The following is a 16,363-nucleotide window of genomic DNA, read 5'->3' on the forward strand; positions in this document are numbered from 1 at the left end:
AAATATAAAAATATATGATCATCAAAGAATGCCTAACCAAAATGTGATGAATGCTGCCTAGATTTTTTAAATGTAGGTTAGCTACAATGAACTAATGATGGCAGAATAACAAATACTCACCGAATGAGCATGCCATTTATCAGGAACCCATTGTGGTTGGTTTAAGGAACATGAAACTTTGACAAAAGAAATTTAAATGGGGATAAAATGTATACATTCCATGCTTCTTTATTTATATGTTTTTAGAAGAATGTTGATTACATGTTTGTTTATATACTTGTTGACTGAAGATAACTCTTTTTACTCCGCATTTATCATTGCCACATTTTGTATCGCCAGGATTAGAAATCCAAATTATACTCTTAAAGGTGCTTATTCTCCACCCAAGCCTAAAAAAACAAATTAGTTTAGTTATAGATAAGCAAGTCAGTTATGACAATTAAGTGATTGAAATATTAAAAGATTGATGCAACCATAAACCTTCAACACGGGCTGAATGCACACATCAAAGAGATCAAGGTAAACAGTTTTAATACAAAAACTATAGAATTAACATTATGCCTATCGGGTTCAGTTTTCAATTATTTAGGTGTAATACACGAAGTAGAGAATTGGTGTGAAACAATGCGTTATGTAAGACCATTAAATTCAATCCTCATATGAAACAACATGATTTTTACCATATTCATACACATATATGTTTAATGTCACATTTTTCATTTATATCTCATACTTTATTCATTGTGGCATTTTATCGAACACTTGGTGTGCCTCAAACTGTAATGTAAAAATTTTCCAAGCTAATGTGTTCGATTAATACCCGAAACTGACAGGAACAACCAAAAAAACCAACATGTAATCATCAATACCATCATTATCATAGCATAAATGCATAGTTGAAGCAATCGGGAAAATGAAATCCAAATAGAGTAATTGTAATTGAAAATCGAATACCTTATGAAAATGATGAGAGATAATAAATGCTTGTATGAAATCAACTAATTGGAAACAACCCCTAAATCGTTGTTCATTTTATTAGAAAGGGTAGTTGTAGCGATTAGGATTTACAGATGAAGAACCGTTGATAGATGAAGAACCCGTAACCTGAGATGATGAATTTTGATAATATGTGGAATTATTAAGCTATTAAGTATGGGAGGGAAATAGAAAGGAATAGGTGATTGAGAAGTGGACACGTGGATAATTATTGATTTCTTTATTAGAGAGAGAGGTTAGATTAGATAATCTTATTATTTATTAATAATAAATTCTAACCGGGCCAAAGTCCAACTCGTTCCAACACTCGTTTAAAGTCCGAACCACTATATTATCTATAACAATTATAAATAATAATTTTGTCATATTAAATTCGTCATTTACCGGTCAAACAATTTAAGCGGATTTTAGTTCGTTGCCCAATGTGTAACTCTCACGTGTCACAACCCGGTCGACCACGTTGACTTACCCGAACCGGTCCATAATTCCAACAGTCTCCCACTTGGACGGATTCAGTTAAGTTTCTCAACGCTGACAACCAGCGGTGCTCTAGCTACACATGGTTGCTCCCAACAGGTTATGACATTTTAAATTCATTAACCAAAATATCTTGGAATACACTATTGCAAGATAATAAAAATATAGTAATCGTGGTCATCTATCCTTTCCGTATAAGACACCAGTTGAACAATGAGACATGGATCAGATCAATCTCATATGGCGTTCAACCATTATCGTTTTCGTTCTCGAGTCAAAGTTGTCCAATCAAACACACAGTAAGTTTGGGTGAGGCCTCACACTTTACCAGTTTGAATCAACGAAGGCGCTATGATATCTAACTGTTACATTTCATGTAAGAGTACAGAATCCCATCTTGATTACATACAACTCCCACTGAACTTTAGAATACTCCCAACCAATGCCTTTATGACTGGAAATTACGCGACAACGTTTGACACTGATCAAAGAATACCTTTAGTAAACGAAAGTTCTAATATGTATCTCAGGTCTAAGGATACTAAATGAGCATACCAATATCAAATGCATCTTATGACTAAGATCCATGATGATGATTTGATGCGAGTTACATCCAATGTCATTCATAATGAGGTCTGTGAGTTTGGAAGTCAACCATTTGAGTCCAAAGTCAGAATAGTCTTAATTCAGAATCGCTCCCACGAGTCTGACCGACTACGGATAATTTAGAATACAATATTCATGGATTAAACGTATTAAAACGAACACAGTTATAGTATTCAACATTTGAATTTAACCATTAAATCAAAAGTGAACTTAAAAGTGTAACTGTTTAAATGTTCATACATCCAAATACTAAATCAAAACAAATTACTAGATAATCTAAGACCGATAGCATCCCTGTGTTGGTCATGCTTGTCCCGAGTCATCGGCTTAGTGAACGGGTTTGCTAGGTTTTGATCTGTGTCTACCTTGCTTATTATGATGTCACCTCGTTCCAGTATTTCCCGTACATAGTGGAACTAAAAATGTGCTTGGCCATGAGATGATAATTGGGCTCTTTGGCTTGAGCAATTGTAAGGCCCCGTTCCTGGTAGTCCTACTTTAGCGTTGGATTTACTCATAACACAGTTCTTCAAATCAGAGTTAATTAAAACTTTCGCGGAATATAAAACTTTAACCGTTTATTACAAAACATTAAATATTTTCTTTAAAACCATAACATAAAATATTATATTTAAAGCATCTTTTCTTCTTTCTTCAGATGCCAGCCATTCAATCCCTGCCATGTGTCATCCTCATGCTAACTCTATAATCAGCTCACCTGCGTGCATACTAAAAGTCAGCTACGCTGAGTGAGTTCTAGTTAATCAAGAAACTTATCATACAACCACTACATGCATTATATACATGTCCGAATACATGTAGTCCACTATCTAACCTGCTTACCTTACCGCTTAACCACTTAACTGCCCCTTACGTCTTAGCCACTTATTTACAGAAGCACATAGAGGCTTACCCTCTCATGCACTCACGTTATGCTACTTAATAACGAAGGCACGTATAGGCTTGCCCTATCACGCACTCACGCCATGCCACTTTAATAACGAGGGCACGCATAGGCTTACCCTACCACGCACTCACCTTATGCCACTTTAATAACGAGGGCACGCATAGGCTTACCCTACCACGCACTCACGTTATGCCACTATCACTCTTACTAAACCCTTGCCACTCCTATCACACTCTACCTCTCCTCGTCTACAGCACACTTTCTAACATTTCATCATTTACATAATAAGCAAATCATAGCATTCACACACACTAATCAACCACTTGGCAATCACTATCCTTGGCAATACGTGCAATATCTGAAGATCGTTCACGCACCGACAAGCATTATATAATAGCTAACTTATATATCATCTATAGCATACACTTACTACTTAAGGTAAGTGTATTCACACTTCACGTCGAGTATGCACACAGCCCCGAAAAACATAACAAGGAAATGGGGCTAGAAACTCACCTGAATTCTGTTACGTTCACCAATAGTAGTTATTCCTTTCTTGAGCTGTGCACGGCTAGCTGTATAACAATTATGCGTATTGATTACTATCACTTTTCATATCGCATTTCTAGTTAAATTATTACCCTCAACGAACGGGGGTCCGAGGGCAGCGCCCCTGGCAGCGGGGTCTAGGGGCGGCAGCCCCTAGCAGGTCCAAGGGCAGAGCCCCTGACTGGGGTTGAGCTGCCAGGTCAGTTTGGAAAAATTTTATTTCTATTAACTGTCTTAACACATTTTCCATTAGAAAATTAAATTATTATTTAATTCGCTAACTCATTTGGTATAATGAATTAAGCCTAATTCGTTATCTAATTCGTTATCAATTCACAGTCTAATTCGTTACAAAATCCTCCTTCATTCGCTAACTGATTCGTTATCTCTATCTTAATCTGATTCGTTACCCAAACACATCCTAATTCATTATCTAAATTAGGACGAATGGTGAGTAATGATTCGCTTGATTCGTTATTTGAACATAACGAACTGGGTAGCTAATTCGCTATCTTGACAGCGAGTAATGAACTACCTGGTTCGTTATCTTAATTATAACGAATCGTCTAGTTCTTTTCCAGACTTTGACTCACGGGTCAAAGTCAAAATCGTCAAGAACAATAACAGTCAACAGATCTTAGATCTGCAATTAAACCTTCAATTCTTAACGAAATATCATGATTTTGGTATCATTGGAATCGTCTATGCAGCGCCTATAAACCCTAACCATCAAATCGGCCAAACTTCCGTGTTTAAGGGGTGAGATTTGAGCATATACCCTACGGCTCGTTTAGGGATCAATTAACCCATCGAATGTTAACCAATTTCAGTAAGATTTGATGTGTTAGGTTCGTTTTCATCATTCTCATACATATCTATGATTTCTCAACTAATCCGAACCCTAATGAACGATTCCTAATTATAAATGTACCTTAAACGAGTCGAAATACGAGCACGGTTAAGCCTTGATGTTGCTTTGTTTCTCTACGACGATCTAGCACCAACGGGTTCGGGTTTCCACCTTCCGATCTTGGCTCGGTTTGAATGATGGTGTTTGTGTGTGTTTCTCAAGGTGTAGGCTATGGTGTAGAGATAGATAATAATGGAAAGGATTAGGGTTTAAGGGGTATTTATACTCCCTCAAGCTCATGGACCTAAGGCCCATCTTTTCTTTTTGGTCCATAATTAATTCCATCTACTTAGCCTACTTGAACCATCTTATTATTACGTCATCATTTCTCTGTCAATTCTAGTAAACTTTTCCATCATTAACGAATAATACATTAAATATTATTCTTGAAAATTTCGGGATGTTACAAGTAGCTCCTGTGTTATCACATATTACGTTGATCATTTTCCTAAACTTGGAACCAGATCGAGGTTGGCTATGAATTTCTTCATCCAAGCAAATTATGAGCGAGAAACATCTCGGTCAATCTGGAAGTTAGCGTCAGTGTGAGCTCCTCTTCCACGCCCCCAAACACCAAGAACATATCTTTGGTCCTATTCAAGTACCTTAGAATGTTCTTTACACCAGTCCAATGGGCAATGTCAGGACTCTGTTGAAAACGACTGGTCATGCTCAAGGCATACGAGACGTCTGGTCTAGTACACAACATAGCATACATGATAGAACCAACCCTGAAGCATATGGAATTGCTTGCATATGCTTAGATTCAATGTCCGTTGCCGGAGATTGCGATTTGCTCAACACGGTTCCTTTAGTCATTGGAACAACTCATTTCATGGAGTTTTCCATTGAGAAGCGTGTCATTACTTTGTCTATGTAAGTACTTTGACTTAGCCCTAGAATCCACTTAGATCTATCTCTATAGATCTTTATTCCCAGAATATATGCGGCTTCTCCAAGATCTTTCATTGCAAAACAAGATTTCAACCAGTGCTTAACTTCCTTAAGCATAGGAATGTTGTTTCCAATGATCAGTATATCATCCACATACAAGATGAGGAATGATATAGTGCTCCCACTAGCCTTTCTGTAAACACAAGGCTCATCTTCATTTTGACAAAACCAAACTCTTTGATTTTCTCATCAAAGTGAAGATTCCAGCTTCGAGATGATTGCTTAAGTCCATAAATGGACTTATTTAATTTGCAAACCCTATTAGGATATTTAGGATTAACAAAACCTTCAGGCTGAACCATATAAACATCTTCAGAAAGATGTCCATTAAAAAAAGCGGTTTTGACATCCATTTGCCATATCTCTTAGTCATATTACGCGGCTATGGCAAGTAATATCCTTATTGACTTAGTCATAGCAACGGGCGAGAAGGTTTCATTATAGTCAACACCTTGAGTTTGAGTAAAACCTTTCGCGACTAGCCGTGCTTTATAGGTTTGCACATTTCCATGCATGTCGGTTTTTCTCTTGAAAATCCATTTGCTCCCTTCTGCCCGACTATCGGGGGGCAGATCAACCAAGTTCCAAACTTGGTTATCATGCATGGAATGCATCTCGGCGTTCATGGAATTTTGCCATTTCTCGGATTCCGGATCCAAGATAGCAGATTTGTAGTTAGTAGGCTCGTCGCCAGACTCGGCTGCTAATAAGACTTCGGGACCATCTAAATGCCATAGGTATCTAGAATTTGGTACAAGAGTCCTACTACTTTTGCGAACGCTTGTGTTCCCGTCTGATGTATCAGCAACAACAACTTGTTGATCAGACGCTCCAACTTTCTCAGCAGTTGTTTGTGGTTCTTGAATTTCTTCAAGATCGACAATGTTATCTCCAGTTCCTCGATTGAGAAATTTCTTCTCAAAGGAAGTGGCCTTTCCTCTTGATAGAAATCATATTTGTATCAGGATGAAAGAAGTAATAACCTCTTTGGTTATAGTATCCGACGAAAACAAATTTTACGCCGCGGGGATCAAGTTTGTCATCAGACTCACTTGAGATGTAAGCATCACATCCACGTACTCTAAGGTAAGACAATTTGGGCTTATTTCCCTTATGCCATATCTCATATAGGGTTTTGTCTATCTTCTTGGTTGGAGCTACATTGATAATGCGGGCGGCGGGCATATGGGTGTAACCCCAAAAGGAGTGAGGCAAGTTAGTTCTACACATCATCGATCGAACCATGTTTAGCAAAGTTCGATTTCTCCTCTCGCTCACGCCATTATGTTGGGGTGTGCCAGGTGGAGTGAGCTGCGAAACAATTCCATGCTCTTTTAGATGAGTGATGAATTCTGAGCTGAGATACTCTCCACCTCGATCTGATCGAAGCATTTTAATGGTTTTACCAAGTTGTTTTTCCACTTCGTTGAAACTCTTTGAACCTTTCAAAAGTTTCGTACTTGTGTTTCATAAGATACACATAAGCGTATCGACTATAATTGTTGATAAAAGAAACGAAGTATCTTTCATGGTTTCTAGTTATGGTTCTGAAAGGTCCACATACATCAGTATGTATGAGTCCTAACAGATCACTTGCTCGTTCACTTTTATGAGTGAAGGAGTCTTTGGCGAGTTTTCCAGCTAAGCAAGATTCGCAATCATCAAATGAGTCCGGTCTTGTGGATTTAATAATCCCTTCAGATTGAAGTTTTTAACTCTTGCCTTTCTTATGTGGCCAAGTCGGCAATGCCATAGAAAAGTATCATTGATGCTAGTCTTGATACGTTTTGAAAGATGATATACGTTATTATCAGGTTGAACATCAATCTCATAAATACCTTTTCGATGTTTAGCCTCAAAATAAAAGATATCATTTAAGTAAGTAGAAATAGCATGCCATTAAAAACGTACTTAAAACCTTGTTCAAGCAATAATGAAAATGAAATGATGTTTCTGGTCAAACCAGGAGCATACAAACAATTGTTCAAAGGAAAATCTAGGCCAGATGGACAAGTAAAATGAAAAACTCCAGTTGCCAGACCTGGTACTCTCTTCCCATCTCCAACGATGAGTTCCATGCTGCCTTTATTTAGTTTCTTCCACTTCTTAGGCTCCTGCAAGACATTAACAATGTGGAAACCACATCCGGTATCAAATACCCATGTGTTGCTAGAGACAGTGAAAAGTTCAATAACGTATATGGAAATACCTCGAGAAGAGCCTTCACCATCGGTCTTCCTCTTTGCTAGCTCAGCTAGATGCTCGGGGCAGTTACGCATCCAGTGCCCCATCTTGTTGCATTTGTAGCACTGGCGCTCCTCAGGAGGCGACGACGGTGCCTTTGCAACTTTCCTGTTAGTGTTGGTGGCAGATTTGGCAGCAACATTAACTTTCTTCTTGCCTTTTCCCTTATAACCCTGATTCTTGGGTTTAGGCTTCTCTACACCAGCAGATCGGATCATCAGAACTTGATTGTTCCTAAAAGGAATGTTCATCTCAGCCGTTTTGAGCATGTTGTGCAGCTCCGGTACTGTATTTACCCAACCATTCTTGTTAAAATTCATTACGAATTGGTCGTAATTGCTGGGGAGAGAGTTGAGGATGAAATCCGATGCCATCTCATCAAGCATGGGATAATCAAGTTTCTTAAGCTGATCGATGTGCCCCTTCATCTTAAGAACATGCGCACTGACGGGAGTCCCTTCTGCCATCTTGCAACTTATGAGTTGTTTCATGGTATCGAACCGTTCCTGACGGGCTTGTTTTTGGAACATGCCCCTGAGTTGTTCCAGCATCTCATAGGCACCAAAGTCTTCTAAGCCTTTAGCAAGCTTAGAAGTCATGGTGGCTAGCATAATATAGGAGACCTCCGCCGAGTCATCCCTATGCTTGTCAAGAGCTTTTCGAGCAGCGGCTGTGTTGTTTTCAGGCTCGTTTGGAACAGGTCCATCGAGAACATACAGACGCTTTGCCATTGTAAGAACTAGTCTTAAGTTGCGGTGCCATTCGATGAAGTTGGTACCGTTTAGCTTATCCTTCTCAAGGATTGTCTTAAGTGCGTAGGGTGTGTTATCGTTTGACGACATCTGATTAAATAAGCAAAAGTAAATTTAATTAGTATTTTCGACGTTCTAGTCCTATTATTAATGACCCAATTACATTAATGAAATAGAAGCTTGAGAATCTGGCTTCCAGTTATTAAAGGCAGCTGTAGCATACAACATTAATAAGTGGTTAGGCAGACTGACAACGATTGTCAATTGTGAATAGAGCACAACTCTCGGTTATGAGGCCTATAGAGACAACGATTGTCTGTATAGAAACGTTTAGCCTCATTTTTGCCCACTTTAAGTCTCCAGACAGCTTTAGCACGTAACAGGAGAGTAAAGTAATAGTTGTCCTAGTACAGTGACGTGTGAAAGGGCCGGATGTGTCAACGAAGTGCTTTCACCTTGATGGGATAGGCTAGAAAATAAGTGCGGTGCTTTATCTCCAAACACTCGAAATTTTGCAGTATGCCTCAAATATGACTTGTAGTAGGATTGACACAAACTATTAGTTTTATATTGGGATTAATTTTAGAATTACCAAATAGAGTAAAAGTCAAATTTTACTGTATTTATTATCGGGACGATAATGATGAACCATTTCATCTCTCAGGACGCTTAGTTTAAAATAACATATTAAAAACTAAGTTTGTCGCGATACGTCTAACAAATTTTAAGTTAATAGAGAGCTATTAAGTTATAAGGTTTTGGAAAATCAAATTTAGTTTAATTTTGCAAAAACTTTATTGGTTAATTAAAATTTATTTTAATATATTTGATATTAGGTCGGTGGTATTATAACCTATTATAATCAAGCAAGCAACCACAATAGCAAACAAGAATATGTAAATCTTAAATGGCCAAAAGGTGTTTGGTCTTGCTAGAGCCTATTAGCAAGACCAATCGGGTCAAGGGGTCACAACACAAACAACCACAAGGATGGACTCCTGGTGCATCCGGTCATCATTGCTAACTCCCACTGACTTCAAGAACTCCGCGAGCTCGTCCTTGGTTTTCCTTCGGGTCTTCTTCATTATAATATTTACTAATACAAGTAATGAAAAACTAAACCCAATCTGTTACAATCTTGAACTAGCAAAGTGGCCAAAAACCATAAAATAAAACCGAAAAATAAAATACAACTTTGAACCATCCATATGGCTAAAATCAAACAACCAATCACACAAGGTCGGGCCAGATTTACATATTCAATAAAAATAAAGTTGAGCAATATTTTGGTCAAATAAAATAAATAAAAATTGACCAAACCAAGATTGCTCAAAAAACATATCTAGATCAAAAACTTCAAGTAGCTTGAAGTTTATGATGTAGATCCGGTGAAAAGACCGGATTCGACTCGTATGTTGTAACCAAGGCTCTGATACCACTGTTGGGTTCCAGTGGTGATCAGTCAACGGTTTAACATTTAAACCCGGTTTAATTAAATTAGTTTCATAATTATTAATCGCATTAATATATGAATACGCAGCGGAATATAAAAACTAGTAATCGCCATTTAACGGAACCGTACAGGATCCGGTTACAAGCGATACGAGTACGAGTCATAAAAATAATCCATAATTATAAACTGACAATATATAAGTTTACCTTGGTTAATGAATAACCGGTTGAGACACCGAGGTTCAACGAACAACGCTAGTCGATGAACCGAACAACGATGGCGGTTGGTGGTGATGGCGCGTTGGCGGCAAGGTGGCGCGAACACGACAGCAACACCAGATCAGAGGCGGAGGCAGCAACACGGCAGCGATGGCAGTGCGGTATTTGCTGTAGCGGTGGTCGGTTACGGGGAGCGGCGGCTAGACTTTTGGCTTGCGGCATAATTCCAAAAAACCCTATTTTTTATTTTTACGTGATGTATGTATATATGATATATGCATGCCTCCAATTAACTTGGAGGCCTTTCCAAGTAAAAAAGGTTTTCTTATATTATAAATAATCTTATTATTTATTAATAATAAATTCTAACCGGGCCAAAGTCCAACTCGTTCTAACACTCGTTTAAAGTCCGAACCACTATATTATCTATAACAATTATAAATAATAATTTCTTCATATTAAATTCGTCATTTACCGGTCAAACAATTTAAGCGGATTTTAGTTCGTTGCCCAAGGTGTAACTATCACGTGTCACAACCCGGTCAGCCATGTTGACTTACCCGAACCGGTCCATAATTCCAACAGGTCGCTGAACAAATTGTGAATTGGGCGACTAAGCAAACAACTCCAAATTTAACAAAAACCCTAAATACAAAGACGATACTTTAAATTTAACAAATTGTGGTCACCTGCTGATCACAAACAAAAGTGACAGTGAATAGGTTAGTGGCTTAGTGCACATGGAGGTCCAGTTACAACAGATGAAGGATGGTACAAGTTTTGTTACATAACGTACAATATGTGATGCCAAAATCTCCCGAAAATATATATATATATAAATGTGAGTGATTTATGTAAATTATATGGTAAAGTTATAAGTGGTTGTAAATAAAGAAAAAAATATTATATGGTAGTTAAATTTTGGTTTACACTTTTCATATTGTATACTCTTTAAAAATATTCTGAAAGTATGTAATGTTAAAGGTATAAAAAATATTATTTAATTTAAAAAAATAGAAAAAATGTAGTGTTTTTTAGTGTAATTATACGGATATATATAATGAATTTCCCGGTAAGACTCTTAAATGAATAAAGATACAATTACATAGATAGTCCATAATGTTTTCCTAAAATAACAAGATTTGGTGATAAGGTTTAAAAGTCACATTATAAGTACTAAGGTTTAAATTTTATAACAATGTTAGAGACTACTTTAACTTCCGTTAAATGTTAACAGAAATGAAGAACATGTGCAAAATAGCTGAGGACATTCTTGTCATTACACGTTAAGGATGAGCTCGGTACCGTACCGTACCGAAAATAAAAATTCGGAAAATACTGGTACCGTACTGATCCCGAAACTCAAAACTTTGGTACCAATTCGGTACCGGTACCGATACCGAATTTGCTCATCCCTATTACACGTTCTCACTCAAATTGCCATGTTGTATATTTACGACTTATATGTTGTCCAACTTAAATGCGAACACATTATTGTAAGGTAAAAATGATTTTTTATCAATTTGTCTTCCAAATATGATACTTTTTTTTGTATCGTCTGTTGTATCAAATGCCAATAATGTACTGTTGTCGTGACGAACTTACCTGACACTGACCGAACAACAATGTACCATTATTGTTATTTTCGGAAATGGTACCAATATTTGTTTGTATAGTTTTGATCAATTTAAAACACAATTTTATGGGTTCATTGTTATGTCAAATAATGCTTATTTGATGAAATCTTAGAAAATGGACACTTTTTATCGTAAACAATACCGAGTACGGGTACCGTAACCCATCAAGTTGTGTTCGAAATATGGTATTCTTTTTGGCTCGTAAACTATACTGATTTTTGTTGGCAAGGAATGTCGAGTACGGGTACCGTAACCCATCAAGCAACACCAATACCTATCAAACAATGTCGATATCAACATTATTGAAACCACTGCCACATTTGTATTTATAGTTTTTTTTATGGAAGTAACAAATTTTTTTAGATGTAATGTTTTAAAAAAAAAATCCTAAATATACTTGTTTTTGTCTAAGTTTCAAAACAAATTTTATTCAAAATCGAACCTGCATAATGTACGAGCATAACTCACTCATTAAGAGTAAATCTTTAAATTAGTTTCTTTTTAACCTTTAATATAAAAGCTAAATCAAATAGATCTAAATTACTATTTACGTAAAGTATTTTCATTGCAAAAATGAAACCCCAAATAACTTTTACTTAAAACTAGTTTTTAATAGAAAACAAACATAACATATGTTAGATATAATTATTTTAACATTTGAAGCTAAAATGTCATCGTTTTAACTCTCATGACGTCCTTTCATTTATGATTTGAAATCCTATGTTAAAACATATATTAAAGTATTATATACACTTCTTTCCACCCACTATATGAAATCACATTTAAACCTGAAAACCGAACAACCTTGAACTTTAAAATTGGTCGGTTATCGGGTCACTTTTTCCTAGCCAAAAACCTGAATCCCAAAAAAAAAACACTGAAGAACACCCTTACTTCAAATTGCTTGATTTTGTCAATTGATTGTGTGCTTTGTTAAGTTTTGTGACAACGGTATGATTGTTGCTACAAAACATAAGGAAGATGAACTTTTGATGTAGCTTCACACATGAGACTGATACACGTATTTGTTAATATATATTTGGATTTGTTAGCTTACTACAGATTCGTGTCAGTACAATATTATTATTAGTAGAACTGATATCCTAGTTTAATGCATTTTGAGTCAGAACTACGTATTTCTTTATTAGTGAATTGTGTTAACTACAAAGAACATAGATCTTGATCTACAATGTTTTTTTTTCATTAAACACCGTTGAAGGTATGTTCAGTATTCAAATTGTGAGATGATACTATTTAAATTAGATGTCCAAAAACACATTTATTTGCATTGTTGCAAATTGAAGCGAGTAATAGTTAATATAAAGGGTGGAGGATATTGTGTTTGATAGAATAATACTTTGCCCATCCTGATGAGTTAATTGGGACCCATAAACCCTAGAAGAAAGTAAACTTATGTTTTGAAGAAGAAGCCATAGAACTATAGAAAATGATAAATGATAGTAAGTTTAGTGGGCTCCTATATTAGCATAGCATGTAGGACCATTTGCATGTGTTTACATTTGTTGCATTCAGCTGAAATAAATACAGACAGCTATATAAAGGATGGCATTATTAGTTTGGTACTTAGTCCCACCTTTAAAACACCCTTTTTTTTATAATGAATTATCCATAACTATGGCATGTGCTTTTTAAAGCGATATATTATACCGTTAAAGTTGATTGTAGTCCATAGACTTTCTTAACACTTTGGTGGATTAATTCTTGTAAGCATTTGATGATTTGTGACTTTTACAAAAGCTAAATGTATATTTGAAAATGAAATAAGTATTACCAAAGTTTGCTTCCTTAAACTATAATATACTATATTCTAAGCTTGTAAACGAACCGAACGAACACGAGCAGGGCTTGTTCATGTTCTTTCGCTTAACTTTAACCGAACAAACGAACAGACATGAACATTTAAAAAGGATGAATTTTCTTGTTCATGTTCGTTCGTTAAGAAAATTAACATCTTCGTGTTCGTTTATATTCTAAATGAACATAAATGAACGGACATAAACGAACGTAAATAAACGAAGATTAACGAACACAAATGAATGTAAATGAACGAAGAAAATGAGCGTGCTCTCGTTAGCCATTAGGTAAACAAACATAAACAAAAACAGACAAAACATAAATGAACAAACATAACAAGCGTAAATGAACAAACATAAACGAATGTTCATGGACATAAACAAACGTTACACGTGTTCATGTTCGTTCATTTAATTAAATTAACAAAAAATTCTGTTCATGTTTGTTTCTTTATAAAATTAACGGTGTCCCACCAAACAGTTCACTGAACGTTCAATTCATTTACATGCTTGATTCCAATGGTTTCTACAATGTATTATGCTGTTCATGATTCAGGTTACATCAAACTGGCCTCTAATTGATCCGTTGCCTTCTTATGGAAGAGGCAGAGAACGTCCAGGTGGCAGGTATATGAGCTTCATCCATGGAGATGGTCTCCATGATGTCATTATTACTGGTATGCATTAATAACATAAATAAGATTAATATTGCATCAATTGTACTATTCTTTAAATATGATTTTGATCTAAATGATAATTTATTAGGTGAAAATGGGACGATAGACGGGCAAGGTGATGCGTGGTGGAACATGTGGAGACAGAGAACCTTGCAGTACACCCGACCAAATCTTGTTGAGTTCAAGGATTCTCTGAGGCATTATCATTTCTAATGTCATCTTCAAGAATTCACCCTTTTGGAACATTCACCCCGTATACTGCAGGTATCATGCTAACATGGTGAAAACCGAGCGTAAATTTTAGAGGTGGCAAAGTAACTGGTCAAAACGGGTTGGGTTGATCCAGATACTTCCTACATATTCTAATTACTTTTACCCGTATGTACCGTGTTAAATATGATTACAAAAAGTACCATGATATTATTTTGTTAATGAGAGGCTGTAAGCGGTAAACATATACCTTTTGTACAACTTTAGACCCTAGTATAGAGATACAACCATGGCCTAAATTGACACATTAAAATATATGGGTTGAAAATGCTACTTGCAATAAATTTGAATGCCCCCAAAAATATATAAACTGCCAACCTGCAATTCCTTTTGTCACAACGCCACATATCTGTGTACATATTGAGAATTATATTGAGCTAGTGAACTGTTTTAGTTTTCTTTCGAACTTATTTATATCTTTAATTTTCTCTATATACAGCAATGTTGTTATCCGATACGTCACAATATTGGCTCCACAGGACTCTCCCAACACCGATGGAATTGATCCAGGTATACAATATTAAAAGGAACACAATGTTTCTTTATTTGTTTACTGTAGATTCTCAGTATGTTAACGGTTCGGTTTGAAACCTCGAAAACCGTCCAAACAAGTAATTGTTTTGTCAACAATGGTCAAAAGCAGTTACTAACAATTTGACCTTAATTTTAAAATTTTAGTTCAAAAGCAATAATGGTAATCAGTCATATCCTATCAAAAAAATATCGTTTTGTGACTCCTAAATCTTAATTAGTAACTATTTAATATTTCCTTCATTCAACCTGGGTAACACACGGGTTTGTAACCTAGTTAATTATATATTGATATAGATTCAAGCTCCCATGTTTGCATAGAGGATTCCTACATATCAACTGGAGATGACCTCATTGCTGTAAAAAGCGGATGGGATCAATACGGAATCGCATATGGCCGCCCCAGTAACGACATCACAATCCGGCGAGTGACTGGATCGTCTTCGTTCGCCGGAATTGCAGTTGGAAGTGAAACTTCTGGCGGAGTAACAAATGTAGTAGCAGAACACATAACCCTTTTCAACATCGGAATCGGAATCCATCTGAAAACAAACATCGGTCGAGGCGGAATCATAAGAAACATTACTGTTTCCAATGTTTACATGGAAAATGTACGGAAAGGAATCAAGATAGCCGGTGATGTCGGTGATCAACCTGATGAAAATTATAACCCGAACGCTCTACCGGTTATGAAACATATAAGGATTAAAAATGTGTGGGGTGTGAAGGTTCAACAGGCTGGTTTGATCAAGGGTTTGAAGGGCTCACCGTTTACAGATATTTGCCTTGCTAATATACGTCTAAGTGGGTCGGCTGGTTCGAGAAATAATCCGTGGACGTGCTCGGATGTGAGTGGTGGTGCGGTTCAGGTTAGCCCGTCACCGTGTTCAGAGCTCATCAGCGGAAGTCAAACCAGCGTGTGCAGTATTCCATTCTGAAATGTATGTTGTAATTTCAACTTTAATTGAGTGTTGTTGCAATTAATATTAATATACATATAATTTGTTTGTATAATGTAGTGTTTTAAGGTTTGATTTATTGTTTTGTTCAGGTTTTTTGTTGAGATTGAGATGCTAGTATTGTACGGGGTTGCTTAAAAGATACAGCTAGCTGGCCACGGTAGACAATATTGCGTATGTCATTGATAATCTTGTTTATTGGTCCTTCAAATGTTGGTCGTTTTGTCGCTTATTAGACCAAGTGTAGTGGAGGGGAGTTGGTTAATCAAAAGTACCACCACGTACACATGTAATGATTTAATTTAAAACATCTTTTTAGAAAAAATAATAAATAGTGAAAACGTCGATTTTATTGGTTGGAAAGTGAGTTTCCCCACCGGTGCTGTTAGAAGACTAAAACCAAAGGGGC

The 16,363-nt window shown here is 36.4% G+C and overlaps 1 pseudogene across 1 annotated transcript; it reads left to right on the top strand.

Annotated features, from left to right (window-relative positions):
- The first annotated feature begins 10,124 nt into the window (after window positions 1-10,124).
- On the top strand, window positions 10,125-16,049 carry LOC143605193 (putative polygalacturonase; annotated as a pseudogene). The gene is made up of 5 exons (XR_013148454.1): window positions 10,125-10,199; window positions 14,074-14,194; window positions 14,283-14,458; window positions 14,904-14,974; window positions 15,293-16,049. The product of XR_013148454.1 is annotated as a putative polygalacturonase (transcript).
- Window positions 16,050-16,363: the final 314 nt, after the last annotated feature.

This window comes from Bidens hawaiensis, unplaced genomic scaffold (genome assembly GCF_021521415.1).
Source record: "Bidens hawaiensis isolate Kalapana, Puna unplaced genomic scaffold, B.hawaiensis_p1.1 tig00068561_1, whole genome shotgun sequence".
NCBI classification, from domain to species: domain Eukaryota; kingdom Viridiplantae; phylum Streptophyta; class Magnoliopsida; order Asterales; family Asteraceae; genus Bidens; species Bidens hawaiensis.